We start from the raw sequence: 15,532 nt of genomic DNA on the forward strand, positions 1-15,532 counted from the left end.
TTTCTGAAATCTAATCTGGATGTGACCCATGCATGTGTGATGGTGGCCAGATCTGCCTTCAGTCACATCCAAATAGGTAGGGCTGCAGCTGATGAACCAGGCAAAGCTGTGCAAAAACACTCCTAGCTACAGCTACAATCTTGCCTTTCAACAGCAAAGCTGAGTCAATAAGCACAGCACTGAAACGGCATTGGTCGCCCTGTCAAATGACCTGTATCATAACCTTGATGTGGGAAGCACACCTCTCTTGGTTTTTCTTGATCTCTCAGCAACCTTTGATACCATCGACCATGCTATCCTTCTGGAGCACTTAAGTGGGCTGGGCATTGGGGGCACTGTTCTTCAGTGGTTCCAATCCTATCTCACTGATTCTAGTCAGGGTCAATTGGTGGTGAGTGTTCTGCGCCCTGGCCCCTTTCTTGTGAGGTTCTCTTTAACATCTACATGAAGCCACTGGGCTTGGTCATCCATCAGTTTGGGGTGAGTTTTCATCAATATGCTGATTATACTCAGCTTTATATCTCTACCCCTGGCTAAACAGGTGATGGCGTTCATGTGCTGGCTCAGTGCCTAGAGGCTGTCAGGACCTGGATGGGCCAAAACAAGCAGCCTCACCAGTTACGGCCTTTTCTGGACTGGCAGGCTCTGGCAACAGTAACTCATGCCTTTGTTACTTCTCGTTTGGATTACTGTAATGCGCTCTACCAAGGGCTGCCTTTGAAAATGATTCGGAAGCTTCAACTAGTCCAGAATGCAGTGGCTGACCTCTTCAAGGGTGGCCATAGATTTGATAGTGTTACACCTCTTTTACGGTCACTGCATTCATTGCCTGTTCACTTCAGGGTCCAATTTAAAGTGCTAGTTCTCACTTATAAAACCCTTATGACTTAGCACCTGTATATCTCCGGGATCGCCTCTCTCAGCCAATTGTATCCCGACCTATGAGATCTTCTCAGCTGGCCCTCCTTATTGTCCTAGGCCCTGGGCCCATAGGACGGCCTTCTGTGTTGCCACCCCTCTTCCTTGGAACAGTCTTCCCCCCAGATTCATTCAGCCCCCTCCCTGGCTGCTTTTAAGGTCCTTCTCAAGACCCACCAGTTTCACCAGGGTATGCCCTTTTCAACAACAATAATAATAATAATAATAATAATTATTATTATTATTATTATTATTATTATCATTATTATTATTATTATTATTATTAATAGGAATCCTGCAAGTCCATCAAACAGTAGAGGAGGAGAAAAGAGGCCTTGAAGAATATATCAAGGACAGTGAAGAAGATGCACTTAAAATGGTCAATAACGTGAAACTATTCAACACTAATGAAACAAAGCAGGCATACAAGAAAGAACAAATCAAGAACCGAGCAGAAAAATGGAAAAATAAGCCCCTGCATGATCAATATTTGCACAATGTAAGTGGAAAATCAGACATCACCAAGACCTGGCAATGGCTTAAGAATGGCAACTTGAAGAAAGAAACAGAGGGTTTAATACTGGCTGCACAAGAACACGCACTAAGAACAAATGCAATAAGAGCAAAAGTCGAAAAGTCAACCACAAACAGCAAGTGCCACCTTTGTAAAGAAGCAGATGAAACAGTGGACCACCTAATCAGCTGTTGTAAAAAGATCGCACAGACTGACTACAAACAAAGGCATGACAAAGTAGCAGGGATGATACACTGGAACATCTGCAAAAAATACAAGCTACCTGTAGCCAAATATTAGTGGGACCATAAAATTGAAATAGTTGTAGAAAATGAAGATGTAAAAATATTATGGGACTTCTGACTACAAACAGACAAACATCTGCCACCAGATATAACTGTAGTCGAGAAGAAAGAAAAACAAGTCAAAATAATCGACATAGCAATACTAGGGGATAGCAGAATAGAAGAAAAAGAAATAGAAAAAACCACAAAATACAAAGATCTACAAACTGAAATTGAAAGGCTGTGGCAGAAAAAGACCAAAATAATCCCAGTGGTAATTGGCGCCCTTGGTGCAATTCCAAAACAACAAGAGCACCTCAGCACCATAGGAGCCACAGAAATCACCATCGGCCAATTACAAAAAGCAACTTTACTGGGAACAGCCTATATTCTGCAACAATATCTATAACAGCAACAACATTGATATTCAGCCATCCCAGGTCCATTGATATTCAGCCATCCCATTGAATTCAGCCATCCCAGGTCCTTGGGAAGGACTCAATGTCTGGATAAAACAAACCAGTCAATAACACCTGTCTGACTGTGTAAATAAATAATAATAATAATAAATTATAATTATAATTATAATTATTATCATCCATTTATTTTATTAATTTATTAATTAATTTTTATTGGTATTGTTGTTCACCGCCTAGAGTCTTTGGAGGAGGCGGTATATAAGAAAAATTTAATAAATAATAAATAAGTACTTCCATATAGTGGAAGTGCATGGACCTGTTCAGAGGCCCTTTTATGGGCCACCAAACAGATCTGAACACCAAGTGGTTTGGGAGGTTTGAAGGAGGGGGTGATAACATTAAGGGTGGGGGAGGGTGCACTTACCACCCTCGCTGTTTTTCCCCCACTGGCGCTCACTTAAAACTGGTCTAGCAGGGTGGCAGCATACCTCCCTGCCAAATTCTCTCTGGTAAGAGGTACCCTTCTATTACAGCAGAGTGCACAGATGCACAAAACAGCGGAGTCTGCCTAGGCGTGCGTGTATGCTGAGAGTAAAATAAACTTGGAGCCAGTTCATAGTTTAAAATCAATATAAGGAATCTTTATTGGTGAGCTCCATTCTAGATAGGAAAGTGGAGAGATAGGATCTCTAATCTATCTAGCTAGCTAGATGCAGAATGATGGTTTCTGCATCTCTGAACACATGGTGCAGGGAGAGAGAAGCGTGGGTGTTGCAAGGGAGAAGAAAGGGGAAGAGGAAGTGGCAGGCAGGCAGGAAGTCCCTGAGAGTAGCAATCTACATATCAAAGGGATAGAGCAGTAGAGAAGGGATGACCAATGTCTTGACTCCTCTAGCCCTCTGACTCACTAATCTGTCCCCCTCGGTCACTGAGACATGAGACAGTGCAGAGTCCTTCACTTCCAACATGTGTATGGGTCACTTCCGTTCCCTTCCAGTCCGAGGAGCGGACGGGGCGGTAGGGAGGTACACTGCTGCCCTGCCGGACCAGTTTCTAAGTGAGTGCCGGCAGAGGAAACACAGCTGGGGGTAAATGCACCCTCCCCTGCCCTTAAAGTTATCCGCCCACCTCCAAATCAGCCCCTGCCGCTTCTATGCACATCCCTACTTCCAGACTGTGCACCAGATCCTTCAGAGGGAGTGCCACCCTATGCAGAACAGGCTGAATACCCTTCATTGAATGATCTTTCCTACATTCAAACAAAAATCTTCATCTTGTCTTATCTTGATAAAGACTCAGTTTTTGTTAACCTACATCAAACCTATAACGACTCCCAGATACTGGTTAAGGTTTTTCATTGCCGCCTGAATATTAAAAGGTTTTCTTTAATATAGGATTGTCTCCTAATATGGTCCTTCACACATTGGTGGTTGCATTTTCAGGTGATGCGAAGTGATATTCTTAGAATGTTTTGCTAAGATTATAAGATTATAGCATGTGTGGAATACTATAGATTATAGTATTCCACACATGACTTTTAAAGCCCGTATCTCCTCCAGAATGGAGGGTGTGCATTCACATATTGGGCATAGTTACCCCAAGGTCCATGTGAACTATTGGGGAACATTTCACTCACAATTTGGGTTTTTCACTGAGCATTAGAATGCAGCCTGATTTATATCTGGGGTTCAAAAATCCACTTTTTGCATCGGGTTTTGGGGATAACTTTGAGTTCGCAGTAAAGCCTCCCAGAAAACACACAGTAAAGCCTGCTGTGTGGAGAAAATCTTATTCTTTGAGTCTGATTTGCATCACTTGTTAATGTTGCTAATACTAAGTGTACATTTTTGTAAACTTAGGCAAACTGAATTAGGTTCTCCTTTTTTGGTGTCATTGAAAAGTAAAGACTGGATTTACTTATTTGTTTATTTATTTAGAATACTTATACCCCGTCCCTCCAGTACTCTACTGCTCAGGGAAGCTTACAACATCAATAAAATAGATACTATGCAAAATAAAAGATAGATAAAATTAAACAAGTTAAATTAAACAAATTAAACAAGACCTGGTTAAAACTACATTTAAAATTACATTTTTTTAAAAAAGGTTTCAAATTAAAAGTTATTTTAAAAGCTAAAAGCTGAGAATTATAAAAACTAAAGAATCTGCCAGATATAAGCAGCAGATAAAACGTTTAAAAGCCGCTTTAAAAAGATGTGTTTTTAATTGTTTTTTAAAAACACTGAGCATGGCAAAGCTCTTTGGGGAGGGCATTCCAAAGCCGAGGGGCCACAACCAAAAAGGCACTGTTTCTAGTCCCCCAGATCTCTGTTAGTGGTGCAGCCATAAGCAGGGAATGAGATGATGAGCAGATGAACCTGGCAGGTTTATATGGGCAAATACAGTGGTCTAGTAACCAATGAAGCTGCTGCAGGATGGGTGGGACACTCATGAAGTGACTTGTGCCCATGAGCATCCTTGCAGCAGCATTCTGGACCAGCTGGAGCTTCTGAACCACCTTCAAGGGCAGCCCCACACAGAGCGCATTGCAGAAGTCCAATCTGTATGTTACCAAAGCATGAATGACCGAGATCAGGTCTGACTTCTCCAAGTTGGTCTGCACAGCTGGTGTACTAACTGTAGTTTGTAAAAGGCACCTCTGCACACCACCACTACCTGTGCCTCCAAGGATAACCTCATGTCTAGGAACATCCCTCCCCCCGACCAAGCTGTAGACTTTCTCTTTCAGAGGGAGTGCGACCCTATCCAAGACCAGATTTACCTCACCTCTCGGATGACCAGTGTTATCAACCCAAAGCACTTCTGTCTTATCTGGATTAAGTTTCAGCTTGTTTGCCCCCATGCAGTCCAGAACAAACTCCAAGCCATGGTTCACAGCAGCCACTCCATCCCTGGTGTCTGCTGATTTTAAAGATAAGGTAGAGCTGGATGACATCAGCATATTGATGGTACCTTAGCCCGCACCCACAGATGACCTCTCCCAGAGGTTTCATGTAGATGTTAATCAGCATAGGGGACAGAGTGATGTGCCCTGTGGCACATCATAGGCCAAAGGCCAAGGGCTGGAGCCAGGGGCATAACTGCCATTGTGTGAATGAGTTCAAAGAACCCGGGCCACCAATGTTAGGGGCCTCTGAAGCCCCCATGGGGGCATGGCTCAGGCTCTGGAAGAGTCGCGAACGAACTTCCCCTGCCCACTCCTGGGCTACTAATAGCCACAAGCCAGCGCTTGCCTGTCCTTTTCAGGCAGCATTTGCATCCTGAAAGCCACTATTCTCCAGAGAGGGAGAGAAAGGGAAAATAGAGGCTTTCAGGCAGCAACTTGTACCTGAAATGACAGGAAGGCGTTCACTTGGGCTTTTTGGACACGCGCAAAGGAGGCATGGCCTCAAGCTCCAAAGAGTCCAAGCGAGCGCTTCCCTGTCATTTCAGGTGGTGCTTGCTGCCTGAAAGCCTCTATTCTACTTTTCTCTCCCTCTCTGGATGGAGAGAAAGGGGAATAGATGCTTTCAGGCAGCAAATACTTCCTGGAAAGGACAAGCAAGTGCTCACTCATGAGCAGGGAGGGGATTTCTTTCGGGGCTCAGGCACGCTGTGTGTGTGTGATGTCACACACACATCGTCATCAGAGGGGCCTCTGGGTGGGCCAGACCCAGGCCGCCGCTTGGCTGGCTCAGAGCCTGGGTGGAGCAGGCACCCCCCAGCATCACCTTCTGAGTACAACCTTCCAGTTAGAATCGGAGCCACAGTATAACTGTGCCCCCAAATCCCAACCCAGAAAGACAACCCAGAAGGGCTGATGGTCAATGGTATCAAAAGCCACTGAGAGGTCCAGGATAATCAACAGAGTCACACTCCCTCTGTCTATTTCTCAGCATAGGTAATCAAGGCAGTTTCCGCTTCATATCCAGGTTGGAAGCCAGACTGGAAGGCAGGGGCTGATCCAGCAGGAAATTACAGGGGGTGCAACAGGAATTGCCCCCTCATAAAAGATCCCCCCCTGAAAATATTGGGGTTTAGATTTTCTCTCTCTTGCAAATGCACTATGCCATGGGGTGTCAAGCTCAAATCTGATGGTGGGTGAGATTAGATTCTGATGCACCTCTGGGGAGCCACACATAGCCTTGCACCCACCTCACACCACCTTCTGTCTTCCTTCTCCACTCTGCCACTTAAATTAGCTGAATTAACTACTTTTTATACTAAAATACACTCAGGGAAATTTGTTTGTTTGTTTGTTTGTTTATATTTTTGGAAGAAATTCTGAACATACCTGCCAATACCAGATTCTGCATGGACAATCCATGAATGCAAAACTGCAGATGCAATGCGCGCAGACCAATATGGGCTCTAGCCTGTGTTTGGTCACATTCATTCTGAGTTTTCTGCGAATTACGCTCAAGCCTCACCTGTATACCAGGGAGTTGCAGTTTATGTACAATTTAAATACTCCTTCTTCCACAAGGAATATCATATTTAGTAAAGTTTCCTGGGGATATCCCCGAATTCTCCCCTACTAAGCTTTCTAGAAATATTTATTTATTTTATTTATTAAAAGATTTAATATACCACCCCATCCACAGACTCAGGGTAGTGTAGAACAGCATCTGAGATGGGGGGGGGAGAGGGAGACAGAGAGAGAAACTTAAAGGGCAAATGCCTGGTGGAAAAGAAATGTCTTCAATAAGGTTTTAAAAGCTGAAAGGGAGGAGGCAGACCAAATTGGGGCGGTGGGGGGGAGAGAATTCCAAAGTGAAGGGGTGGCAACAGAGAAAGCCCTTCCATAGGCCCTAGTGCTATCGACCTCTCTAAGACCAGGGACCAAACGAAAGGCTACCTGAGAAGATCTCACAGAATAGGACAGGACAGGACAGGAGAGGCAGTCCTGAAGGTAAACAGGCACTAAGTCCTGAAGGGTTTTAAAGGTAAAAACCAGCATTTTGAATTGGACCTAGAAGCAAATAGGTAACCAGTGCAGTGACCACAGTAGGGGTGTCACACTATCATATCTTCTAGCGCCCATAAGCAGGTGGGCCACCTCATTCTGGACCAACTGAAGCTTCTGGGTCATCTTCAAAGGCAACCCCAGGTACAGCGCATTACGTTAATCAAGTGATAGATGACGAGGGCATGAAATTGAGATCAAGAAGTAAGCAAAAGCAACCCAGTCTTGGAGGGATTAAGTTAGAGCTTATTTTGACCCATCCAGATCCTGACAGCCTCCAGAGTCCAGAGACTGGGCAAGCACAGAAACAGCATCTCCAGAATGGCCTGGGGTGGCAATATACAGCTGAGTATCATCAGCATATTGATGGAATCTCACCCCCAAAAGCCAAAAGTAGGCTTTTTGGTTAGTGGACTTCAGTGTTTTTTGACCAAGTGTTCATTCTGAACCAAAGCTTGATCATAAAACATTGAAGTCCACTAACCAAAAAGCCAATGATTCACCCTCACCCTCTGCTTTGAATTGCTAAATTTTTCATGAAATCAGTGCCATATCTGTTCAATTCCTTTTTAGTTAAGGATTTCTTACCAAGGAATCCTGAGAATTTTGGTGAGTGAAGGGCAAAGTGTTTCCAATAAAGAATCTTCAGCATCCCCCCCAAACTTCAGGCTTGGGTGGGGGGAATAAGAGTAGGCAGTCTGATTAACATCACTTATCATTAACTGACACTGATGGAAACTTATTTAAACCCAGACTCGATTTCTATAGATATGGTCAAACATACAACCACTTCTGTGTGGTGCAGTGGTCCTGTAAGGGTGCCACCACATGGTAAGGCTGATAGGAATGATGCTGTAAAGCAAATCTGGAGCTTTTATTATTTATTTATTTATTCATTCATTCATTTGATTTCCATACCACCCTTCCAAAAATGGCTCAGGGCAATTTACACAGAGAAATAAACAAATAAGATGGAACCCTGTCCTCAAAGGGCTCACAATCTGAAAAGAGACATAAGATAGATACCAGCAACAGTCACTGGAGGTACTGTACTGGGGGTGGATAGGGCCAGTTACTCTCCCGCTGCTAAATAAAGAGAATCATCACGTTAAAAGGTGCCTCTTTGCCAAGTTAGCAGGGGTCCAGATTATGACTAGGGGTGTGCATAGTTCTGGTTTCAAACTCCCATGCACACCTGGGAGGTAGAGGGATCTCTTTAAGGTGCAGGTAGGGTGCCCTTATCCCCCCCACCATGCTTTCCCCTCCAGAAGTTTTCCCCTTCAAAAACTGCTGGCATAGGGCGGCTGTATGCCTTCTTGTCACCCCAGTCAGTGTAAATTTGGAAGTGGTGGGCACGCTTGCGCACACCATGCATGTGCCTGTGCACCCGCCACTTCCAGTTTTACACCGACTGGGGTGGCAAGAGGGTATACAGCTGCTCCGTGCCAGCGATTTTTGAAGCAGCGCCGGAGGGGAAAGTGCAGTAGGGAAGCTAAGGGCATCCTCCCCAGGGGCGTAGCTATAATTGAACGAAAGGGTTCAAAGAACACTGGCCCCAGCTCCTGAGGGCCCTCCAGCTCCATCCCTCCCTATTTTCTTCATTGTCTCCCTCACTCTGGGGGGCCGCCCAAGAGAGGGATGAACACGGGCCCCCTCTCCCCTAGCTACGCCCCTGATCCTCCCCACACCTTAAAGTGACCCCCCACACACATTCGAACTGGTTCGAACAAGGGGTTTCCAAACTGGTTCGGCGTTCTAGGAATAGAATGCTGAACTGGTTCGTGCACATCTCTAATTATTACAAATAGGTACTACGCCACTTGGCACCGTCCACTGTGAAAAATGAGAGAGAGAGAGAAAGTAAAGAAAAGCTGTACATCTGTAAAACAACAACAAAACCCTATAGCATGAATTGGCCCTTAAGGGGAGCACAAGGGGAGCCTGAAGTGTTATTAAACCAAAATGTCTGGGCAAACATGGCCACAGAGATGTTATCACGTAGTAGGCTTCATTGTATAGCTATTTTTGCCTAGTAGTTATTACATCCTTCCTCGTTGGTGGAGCGAGGAGGATTGGCGGATGAAAGATCATTTCTGCATCATGAGGGCTTAGATCTCTGAGGTTAATCAGGTTCGGATCCCTGAGTCCTCTGCTCGAGATTAATATCCCCACTTCCAGGCTATTTGAGCTCTCTTCCCAACGTCCAAGGCATATGGTGTGTTGAGTATTTACGCCTGGAGCTGTCTGGGTTAGCAGAGCAGCATCGACAGGTGGTGGCCCTAATAGAGAAAATAGTCTCTTTCTCGCACACAGCAAATGCTACATTGTCATTCCGAGCACCAGCTGGGAAGAGCGGCACAGCTTCATGCAGCCTGCCTGATGCTGATGCTGCTTGCGAAGAGGCTCTGAGGAGAGACGGAGGCTGCTCGGCTCTGGGCAGCGGCAGGGGCAACCAAGCCCCGGGCTGGGCGAAAAGAAGCCTCCTCCTCTGAGTCCCCGCTTGGGCGGAGGCAACGAGAGAGCTTTGCTCCAGTGGGGAGCGGCGGTGGCGCCTGGAGCCCAGCAGAGGCAAGAGAGCTTCCTCAGGGAGAATCAGGTGGGTTTGCGTGTGGGGGAGAGAAAACAACGGCGCTCCTGGAGAGGGAAGGTCGAGCAACATTGTAGCCCCTCGCTTCGCCGCGCCTTTATCAGCCAAGGGAGTCGCACTCAGTCATTGCCCTGCGCTGGGTCCTTGTTTACCTAGTGTGTCCCCCCCCCTTTTGAAAATGGAAAAGCCGAGGTGGGGGGGAAAGGGCGAGGGAGTGCAATACACACGTTTCCTTTCGCAGCCGAAACCAACAGGAACGGGGGGGGGGGGGAATCGGATTTTTTTTTTTTAAGTGCTCGGTGAATTAGTTTGAGTGCCCAAAAGGAGCTGCCAAGCCGCCTCTCCCAGGTGTACTGGAACTTGTAGTCCATCTCCCAGCCGCCCTGGGTTGCTCCTCGCCGACATTGGTCCGGATGAGCTCCTCTCGCCTTCTCAGCCCGGCACTGACAAGAACATCCGTGAACTTTGGGGACTGAAAAGGTGTCTGTCGAGACTGTTTCTTTTTTAAACACACAAACACACCCCAAGGTGTTAAAACAAGTCTTGTCCGCTCCATGTAGTGTCAGGTGAGGCAAAGCACTCCTAGTCGGTTGCTGTTTGGAATAACACGGGGGGGGGGTAGGTGGCAGGCATGAAAAAAGAAATCCTCTGAACTTGGACTTAATAGATGTTGAAACAAGCTCGGGGGGGGGAGCTAAGTGTCTGATAACTGAGTGCTAGCTGATTAGTTTAAAAAGTAAACATTGGGGCAACTGGCATTGTTTTACTTACAGCTGTGCTGGAAGTAGGTCTTGATTTTCTTTTTGACCTACATTGTATGGGGGTGGGAATTGTATAAATAGGATGCAGAACTGTGCTGCTTGTGGGAGACATTTAAAAGAGTGTGATATGCTATTTAATGTGCTGTCCTTACTTTGGTTCTATTTTTGACTTATTGCTACAAAACATGCTGGTTTTGCCAGACCTATTCTTGTTTTGATGAAGATATATGAATGAGTTCAATTTATTTGTACAGTGAGAGGGATATAGCATTTTATTATGAAAACACATGGTGCAGTAGATGTACTCTAGATAGAAAACATATATTTCTGGGGTTTAGTTATGCATGTATGTAGTAGAAATTAAAAGTGGCTATTCTGTTGATAATGGAGAAAATGTAGTGTGCATTCCTTCCTATTCTTTAAAAAATCTTTAAAACATTCAAAATCATTTTGGTTTAACTAACATTGCTCAGTTATTCAGTGTAATTGCTCTGAGTTTGCTATTCATTCTAACCTGTTGCTAGCAGATGCAATGGCGGTGTAATACAACAATAGGATGTTGGCCTATATTTATTGGATGGAGTATACACATACACACTTTATCTCTGCCTGGTTTGCTTTGCAACAGTGCAGTGGCAAATTCTTAGTCTTCTTGTAATCAGAGTTGTTGTAACCTTGGTAATTTTGGAGCCTGACCTAAAGGCCTTTGGAGCAAGTTAAGCATCATCATGCTCAGCCAGGTGACCAAAACACCCAGGACAGATTAAAGAGGATGGGGGGGGGAGGGGTTGTTGAGGCCCTGGATTTCAGCCTGGAAGTCCAGTGGTAAGAACGCCTCTGGTTGTATTGCCGATAGAATACTTTCTCTGCTTTGTTGTGCATCCTGTTATAGAACTAGTTTGTACTCAGAGTTGACTCATAATGTTACCTCATGTGGTATGTGGAAAAGAAGGCTTTAGGGATCAAATCTCTGTTTTGGATTAGATGTGGATTTTTTTGTTTGTTTTTGAAGGTATATGTGTGTTTACAGTTATTTCCTCGATAAAATGAAGGTTAAGTATAAATGATTTCAGCAGATTATGCTTTTCTTTTTGTCTTGTGAATATAAGAAAGATGAAGAATAATCAATCTGATTTCTGTAGAATAGTCCTGTAAATGTCTCTGGATTGGAAGTACCAAAGAGTAACTTCTTTGAAGACTGAACATCAGGTTCCTAAAAAGTGATGGTGAATCAGAAAGTTGCTTTGTGCCATGTTTACTATCTGTGGCAAGTCTGTGTATTTCATGTGGAAGAAATACATCATGTGAAAGAAATACATCTTTTTGCTAAATCTGTATAACATGAGAGCTAGCTTATTGGTGGTATAAGAAAATTCAGAACTTTAAAAAACTTTATACATATGCAAAAGTGTTGTCTGTGCTGAAGGCTGCCATTTTTAATAATCACTCCACCCCCCATGGCTGCAAAGGGGGTGTGCATACCACATTAAAAACAATTAGAAGTGTGTTATGTCATATTCTATCATGAATTAAAGGATCTGAGTTATGTTGAAAAAAGAGATTATAGAACTTTCCTCTGGTGGTTGGTTTTTTGTTTTTGGCTTAGGCCTCAAACAAGATATACAGATTTATATTATAAACTGAATTCTTAAATGTAGGCTTCTTTGTTTAGGGGACATGTTTTTCTTTCTTTCTTGCACATTACCAAATATTATGTGTGCACATGATACACACAAACGTTTTCTCTCTCCTGTCCCCTCATCTCCCCTTTGATTACTTGCAAGATTTATATACATTTACTATGAATGAGTAGCTAAGTTGCAGCATTTATTATGGTATAATATTTTGTAGGCCAGAACCTTTTTCATCATATGCTGAATATACAATCTTTCCATAATTTAATTAAACACTTCAGATTCTGGTTCACACACAGCTGGATTTCAGAGCAAGCACTAGGAGCCAAAAACAGTTCTAAGAATGCTGAGGATGGGAGGGTTTAGGAAGGTGACACCTGCTATGTAAGTGTTGAGTGCTTTTAAAAACAATCAAAGCATTGTTAAGTCTTATGCATCATCATCATAAATAATAATAATAATAATAATTTGATTTCTATACTGCCCTTCCAAAAATGGCTCAGGGTGGTTTACACAGAGAAATACTAAATAAATAAGATGGCTCCCTGTCCCCAAAGGGCTCACATTCTAAAAAGAAACACCAGCAACAGTCACTGGAGGTACTGTGCTGGGGGTGGATAGGGCCAGTTACTCTCCCCCTGCTAAATAAAGAGAATCACCACGGTAAAAGGTGGCTCTTAGCAGGGGATTATCCACTAAATTAAAGTTATGGAGTGTTGGGGTGGGGTATACAAATTATGTACTCAAACCATACTCGTTCCTGGTTTCCCAGGATTGGCTAGTACATATCCAGACTTTGATATATTTCCAATAGAAATATGTTCAAGTCTTGAATGCTGTACTATCTAAATGTCTTGCAATAAGTTTTAGATCTAAAACTTATTGCAACAACCGAAAACATTTTACATTTAAATTCTTTTGTTGTGGTTTTATTTGTGTATTTATTTAAGAACTTTTATTCACTGAGTTCTTTGCATAGAACGAGGTAGATTTCAAAAATTAGAATGCGAGAGTAAAATGCAACCAACTATGGAACAGTATAAGCAGCATTCAAACGATTTCTATAAAAGCAGAAAATGACTATCAATCAGCTAAGAGAGCACAGCATTATAAAACCTCTGCAAAGGCCTATTGGGGAAAGGTGTGTGTTTGGCTGCCACTTGATAGTGAATAAGGAGATGAGCATCCACTTCTCGGGGGGGGGGGGCAGGGGGCAGAAGGGAATTCCAGAAGATAGGGGTCGTCCCAGGTAAGACTCACCTACATGTCACCACCAATCAAATAGCAGATAATATACAGAAGGGCCTTTCTAAAAGCTCTTGAGGACTGGGTAGATTCTTCTATCTAGATACTACCAGTTTAGGAGTTTAGAAGTAATAACCAATCAGCATCTTGAATTGCACCTACAAGTATGCTGGTAACAAGTGTAGCTGATACATTCGTGGGGTGATATGGCCTATTAGGATCCTCAGAGCTGCATTTTTTGGAAACATATGTTTCACTAACGTAATGCTGAAGGGCAGCATTCAAGGGCAGCCCTGCCTAGAGTGGTCCAATGATATATGACAAAGGCATAGATCTCTGTGGCAAGGTTCATCACCATGACATACATTGTCCAGGTTTTGGCACACTAGCCAAAGCTGAACAAAAGCAATTCTAGCCACTGCCATTACCATGTAGTGCAGACATGGGTTCAGGAGCACACTCAAACTGTGGACTTGTCCTTTCAAGATGAGTTCTGTACCATCCATAACAGTCTGATAACTTGCTCTCAGATCAATGCTAACCAAGAGAACCGCTGTCTTGTCTGGATTTGCTGACTGACATCCAGAGTAACGCTGTACATGCGCTACAGATATTTGCCAATTTCCCCCTTTCCTCTGATGCCCTCTATTTCTCCCCCAAATAGCTCCCTCAGGGTTATGGAAATCTGGAGGCTAATGAAGAGCACTGAAAGAAAGCTTGCTGATAGGTTTTCCTCCCCAATATGTTGTGAACTAACTCGCCTGTAAAACTCCTAGCTAAGGCTAATTGTCCTTAATTGAAAATTGCGTATGTAGAGGGATTGGGGGAGTTACATGCAAGTCCCAGTCATATCACCATAGTAGTCAGGATGTCAGTCACTGCTTATTGCTGAAAGAAAAGCTGTTGCACCAGTGTTTCTGAATGTGATACCCACTGCAAGATGTCTATTAGAAAGTTGTATTTAAACAGTTTAAGCCCATCTCTGTTTTGTCAGTCCTCTCTCTCTCTCTCTCTCTCTCTCTCTCTCTCTCATATATTTTACACACACACACTCTTGCCACTTGTCTGCATCCTGTAAGAATCAGGATCCACTTGAATTCAGTACAATTGAGGGTTTTTCTTTTAGATAATCTATATATCTTTGGGTTGTCAACTAGGGACTTTTATAGAGGACATGCAACTATTTTGGGGACCAAATGCCTATTTTATTTATTCATTTATTTTTGGCATTAGGAAGAACAGAGACTACTTGGGAGACCAAACTTGGGGGGGAACAAAAAACCCGTCTTCTCTTTCGTGCATGTGTTGTGGTGTCCGAAGTTCTGGGGAACAGCTGGAACACTTTGTTCACTCAGAACGCTTTGCTCTCATGAGCAGCTTCTCTTCCTCTGTCTCCTTCCCCTTCTTACTGACCATCCATCCAATAGGGAAGCCAGGGAGGAGGTTCCGCTTAAGTGGCAGGTTTCAAAGCCACATAATGCAGGAGCACAGTTAGGTGAGTCCAACAGGAGCACCTTGCTTCCTTCATGTAGTGGTGGCAGTGGTGGTGGCAGTGAGAAGCTAGTTAGCTAGTTGCCCCGCTAACTGAGTAAAAAGGCACCTTTTAAAGTGGTGGATCTCTTTTGTTTATCATGGGGAGAGCAACTGGCCCTATCCAACCCTAGCACAGCATTCCTTCAGTGGCTGATGCTGGTGTTACCTTGCATTTCTTTTTAGACTGTGAACCCTTTGAGAACAGGGGAGCATCTTATTGTTTACTTTTCTTTGAAAACCACTGTGAAACTTCTGTTGAAAAGAGGTATATAAATGTTTGTACAGGTGAAACTTGGAAAATTAGAATATCGTGCAAAAGTCCATTAATTTCAGTAATGCAAATTAAAAGGTGAAACTGATATATGAGACAGACGCATTACATGCAAAGCGAGATAAGTCAAGCCTTAATTTGTTATAATTGTGATGATCATGGCGTACAGCTCACGAAAACCCCAAATCCACAATCTCAGAAAATTAGAATATTACATGGAACCAAGAAGACAAGGATTGAAGAATAGAACAATATCGGACCTCTGAAAAGTATACAGTGTACTGTGCTTGATTGGCCAGCAAACTCGCCTGACCTGACCCCATAGAGAATCTATGGGGCATTGCCAAGAGAAGGATGAGAGACATGAGACCAAACAATGCAGAACTGCTGAAGGCCGCTA

At 43.7% G+C, this 15,532-nt stretch overlaps 1 protein-coding gene across 6 annotated transcripts in view; it reads left to right on the forward strand.

Moving 5' to 3' along the window:
* The first annotated feature begins 9,425 nt into the window (after window positions 1-9,425).
* The window catches only part of PDE4B (phosphodiesterase 4B), a 442,933-nt gene continuing 436,826 nt past the window's right edge, over window positions 9,426-15,532 (forward strand). For 3 of the 6 annotated variants that reach the window (XM_053250556.1, XM_053250551.1, XM_053250550.1), the window contains exon 1: window positions 9,426-9,697. The gene's annotated coding sequence lies outside the window, so the exon portion shown is untranslated. Of the gene's footprint in view, window positions 9,698-9,986; window positions 10,255-15,532 lie in introns of those variants that run through there. The other 3 variants (XM_053250554.1, XM_053250555.1, XM_053250553.1) reach the window with 3 other exon arrangements.

Source organism: Hemicordylus capensis, chromosome 4, assembly GCF_027244095.1.
Source record: "Hemicordylus capensis ecotype Gifberg chromosome 4, rHemCap1.1.pri, whole genome shotgun sequence".
NCBI classification, from domain to species: domain Eukaryota; kingdom Metazoa; phylum Chordata; class Lepidosauria; order Squamata; family Cordylidae; genus Hemicordylus; species Hemicordylus capensis.